Consider the following 4890-nt stretch of genomic DNA (forward strand, 5'->3'; position numbering starts at 1 on the left):
TTTTTAATCTACCATTTTGTTTTAAAGTAGCATGCAGTTTGGCCTCTTGTAGTTGTCTTGTAGTGTTTCATGTTCAAGCAACTAAAACATGTTATATGCATGGCTGCTGAGGTATTATCTACTTACTCTGTCTGAATAACAAGTGTGTTGGGGGTGACTGACTGAGTAACCTAACGGTTGTCAACCTTGACATGGTTTCCAAGTAGGCCCTTGTGCTTAATTACATTAATTAATGTAATTAATTACATTACTGTTTAATGTAAACATTAATGTAATTACATTAATTACATTGTTTAATTAATTAATTAATTAAACATACATGTAACAATTTTAATTCTACTCTAGATTCAGAGAGCCAAGTTTACTGGCCTCAAGTTGCATCTGTAGACATGTTCCTCCATTAAATATTTGAGAGCAGCTAATTGTAGTTCAGAGCTATTCCCTAAAGGAATATATAACCTGGGTTTCTTCAGTGATTTTAGGGAACAGGTGCTAATACTCTGTTCAGCTACTATGTGTAGCAGGAGTAAAATGTGTCTCTGTAAGCAACCATCTCTTCTTTTTAATGCTTGCTTATCTTATGGTAAGCACATACATTTCATAACCATCCATCTTATTTAGCTACTAAGAGAAAAAACACCTGCTGCTGGAGGAATCAGAAGAGTAAAATGCCACCAGTGGGTCCCTCAAATTGCAGGCAGAAGTTACCATATAGCCCAGATTAGTTTCTGCCATGAAACATAGGTAACACATTTTTAAAATGTGTTAAATAACAGTAAACTAAAACGAGATACAATTTTCCATCTTTTTTAAGCTATCTGCCTTTGGCTACACTGTATATTTAGTGTCTTTCAGCATACTGTAGGTGGGAGCTCAAGCACTTCAGCGCATAGACACTTAAAATAGTTCTATGCTCTCAAGAGTTGCAAGCTGCCACTTTGTTAAGGTGTGCAGTGAGCAGGCTAAATTTGGAATAAGTTTCATACAAAGAGCTGTGTACATCTGCGTGGGGAAATGTGTGTGTTTGGGGGTGTATATGAAATAATCTTTATTTTTGCAGTGGAGTTCAATTGGGAGTTGTTATCTGGAGTGCTTAACTGGGTGAAGATAATTAGACAGATTGATTGCTTGTTTGTTTAAATATCTATTAAATGTCTATTGTGATACATTTGAATAGTTTTAAATGTTAATAAAAGCTGTAGTTGTTCCCTAAGCAACTGAAGTTAGTAATAAAGTCCTAATGTGCCGACATGATAAACAGGCATACAGTCATATGTGAAAGGTATTGTTTCTCTCTTAATCAGCAGTCTCCATTACTGGTGGTAGTTCCTTCTATGCCCAGTTTCAACCTTTGAATACAGGGTAGTTTAACTGTGGGGGTTCTGCATGCTCTTTGGTACATTTACCTATCCCAGGCTCTTTGCACACTATGCAATGGGAGGGAATGTACTGCCTTGTTTAGTGATAACTTTTACCCTGTATGCAGTTAATATTTAGTGCATGTACAGCAGTACTTCATAGCTCTCTATATGCTCTTAAGTGAGGGAAAGTAATACAAAATGCATGTCTTCTGGAGGTTAAAAACTGAGGTTTTAATACCCCTGATTCAAACTTTGAGACATCTTTTGTAATTTGGATATAAAAAGAGTAACAAGTAAATCTTTGTGTTTACGGAATTCACTAGGAGGAAAGGGATGAGAGTGGGGCAATAGTAAGTACTTCTTGAAATTGTTGATTGAAGAAAAGTATCACACAAAAGCTGTAACATATGTTAAAAGATCTTAGTATGTTTAAGAAAGATGAAAGCTAGGAATTAGCTTAGATGAGACTGAAGTTATTATAAGCTGTGTTTGAAGGGAAGAACAGGAAACAGAAAGCTGAGCTATATCATAGGGAATAGGTTTGTCCAGTAAAGTGAGCAGGTCAGAAACAGTCAGAAACACTTTAATAACTGAAACCATGGGTGTCCAGCCTTTTGGCTTGCCTGGATCATATTGAGGGAGAAGGAATTGTCTTGGGACGCATATAAAACGTATGGTATAGTTGATGGAAATAAATAACAAAGCTTCTTTAAAAAATACATCCATTTTATTAGAACAGAGAAAAAAAGGGGGGGAGGGAGAGGGGAGGGAACAACCAACAATTAAACTAGTGGGATATTTGACCTTGTTTTTGTGAAAATGACGCATCAGTGTCCTGTTTGATGGCAGTGGTTGCAACTCTTAATGAGTTCTCCAGGTCTTTGTCAGAGATTTTTGATCTAATTTTATTCTTCCCTTGAAAACAGTTGTTCACAAATGGGCCAAAAAAAAGTGATGACATGAATAAGGCACGGTTGTTAAGTGAGGGATATTTTTCTTTAGTCTTACAAAAATTTTAGAAAAGAGAGGTGATCAGATTTTTGAGTTGAATGTCTGATTGTGAGTCTATACAGTCCATTTGAAAACCTGCAGGTAATGTACTTATGATATGGACAACTGATATGGAGTTGCAATTATACAAAATACATATATATATAAAATCTCAGAAATTTTTTTTCATATTTCTTTATCAGAAAGCATACTTTTCCCTGTTTACAGGACTGTGTTTAACCAATGTGTCAAAATGCATGCAGTTGTTTGCCATCACTTTCACGTGCCATAATTTAAATTTCATTTTGAATACTTCCATGGTTTGAGACATAGCACAGGTAAGGAGATTTTCACCTTGACACATGTTTAACTCATTTAAACAAGCAGACAAATCCACCAGTTTTTCTGACCTACAGTAATTGTAGCTCTTGATTTTAGGAGAAGTCTGAAAGGTGAGGGTCCCAAAATTCTTCTGGCAATTGAATAACTTTCAGTAATGAAAATGAATGAGCAGAAATTAGTGTTCTTGTCTCAACATGATTTCTTCTCTAAGCAGGGTTTGGGGAAAAGTGCAGGGAACACTTAGGTACATGCCATATGGCAAGATGCAGTAGAGCAGATGTCCATAGGTTTTCTAGCTGTGGGCCGAAAATGGTGATTGGTGCTGTTAAGCTTAAAGGTTCATGGATACAACTTGAGTTTTGTGGAAAAAAAAGAGCAAGAGAACGAGAAAAATAAATAAATGAGAAGACACATAGAAAGAGAAGTGTGAGTGCAAAAAGGAAATGTTACTCAAGGTTGGGAGAAATTTTGCTAGGGAGAAGAAAATTAGTGTGGCTGATTGCAGGCTGGGGAATTGAGATGAAAGTGGAGGAACTTCTATGGCCATAGTCTGATGCTCATGAGGAAGGAGAAATCTCTTGACTAAGGTTTCTAGATCAAGGGGTTAGGGTCCATGTCTTTTCCACAAGCAGGGAAAATGGCTTCTTTCCTGACTAAAGGTGGTATCTACATTTAGAGACCTGAGGTGAATGTGTGAGCTACTTGGCAGGAACCTCTTGCTCCCTAATGTCTCCTAATGCCCTCTAGCTTATATCCCCACTTTGTTTTTGAGAAGCTATTAGCTGGAAAGCCATTTCCATTTAATGACTCTTCTTCTTCCACTTTTAGGATAGAGAAAAAGAGCCTGAACTGGAGAAAATATGACAAATCAGGAGGAACAGAAGGTAAAGAGAGAACTGGCACATCATATCCTGACAGGAAAGCTGGATATTGTGGGAGTGAGGAAGATGAAAATAAATGTGTGGATTCCAAAGGGAGCAAAGCACCTGAATCAGTTGTTTCAGATTTGAACATCAGATTCCTTTAGGTCCTGTGTACACCGGCAAACTGACTTATATAGTTACCAGAGACTAAAGTGCCACAGTGGATTGTTTACTGGATGAAATAAATTTTATTCTTACAAAATGCATTCTTGTACTCTTACAAAACAAGCATTGTAGTGTAGATACATGTCAAGTTCTCTATACCAAAAAAAAAGAAGGTGGCAGATCTTTGAGAACCCTCCAGGGAAAGAAAAGATTGCAGAGAGTATAATCCATGATTGCAAAGAGAAACCCAGAGAACTACTCAGTGAAAATTCTCAGAAAGAAAATAGCAGAATAAGCTAAGTGCTGGTAAATTTTTACTCAATATCCATGTGATCTACAAGAGCTTAGAATGACACTCAGACTGAATACTTAGGCGTGATACTTAGAATGAACAGTTGGTGGATTTTACATGGAGCCATGAATCGGAATGTACTGTTATTGTAATTAATGCTTTAGCAAACTACTCCAAATAGTGGCAAGCAACTATCACTAGTCAGATTTCAATAATGTCAGCACTAGCTGTTAAAATTTACCAATCATTGCATATTTCTATAATTAAACAATTGAAACTGTTACATACGACTTCATCATAGAGTCATAGAAACATGAACATTGGAAAACCCCTAAGATCACCCAGTCCAGCCACCAGCCCACCCCTATCGCACCCACTGCCTGCGTCCCTCAGTGCCACATCCACACAGCTCCTGAACACCTCCAGGGACGGTGACTGCACCACCTCCCTGGGCAGCCTGTGCCACTGCATCACTGCTCTTGCTGAGAAGTCTTCCTGATACCCAACCTGAACCTCTCCTGGCCAACTTGAGGACATTAACTCTCATCTCACTCCACCAACTTCTCCACTGAGATGTTCACCTGTGTGCCCACAGTCCATAGACAATTCTTCCTCAGCTGTGATGTTGCAGCTATTTGCCAATGCTAGGTTCTACATCAGGTGATGTGTGCTGATGTATTCATAGTTTCCTGGGACAACTTGAATCCTGCACACTTCCAAACAGCTGGTTTTTAGCACACCTTCCTGGCTGGTCTGTGAATTTAATATTATAATGGCAACAAGCTAGTAAATCAGTGATCATACGTAGTATAATGCTTTGGTGTAATAGCTAGTTATGCAAAATGAATGCAAAGTTAAAACAAATTAAACACTAATT

General features: G+C 37.8%; 1 long non-coding RNA gene across 1 annotated transcript; it reads left to right on the top strand.

Annotated features, from left to right (window-relative positions):
* The first annotated feature begins 2342 nt into the window (after positions 1 to 2342).
* On the top strand, positions 2343 to 3820 carry LOC116217425. Its single transcript, XR_004161947.1, has 2 exons — positions 2343 to 2689; positions 3522 to 3820. It is a non-coding gene; the product is annotated as an uncharacterized LOC116217425 (long non-coding RNA).
* The last annotated feature ends 1070 nt before the right edge of the window (positions 3821 to 4890 follow it).

The sequence above is a fragment of the Meleagris gallopavo genome, chromosome 1 (assembly GCF_000146605.3).
Source record: "Meleagris gallopavo isolate NT-WF06-2002-E0010 breed Aviagen turkey brand Nicholas breeding stock chromosome 1, Turkey_5.1, whole genome shotgun sequence".
In the NCBI taxonomy this organism is placed as follows: Eukaryota; Metazoa; Chordata; class Aves; order Galliformes; family Phasianidae; genus Meleagris; species Meleagris gallopavo.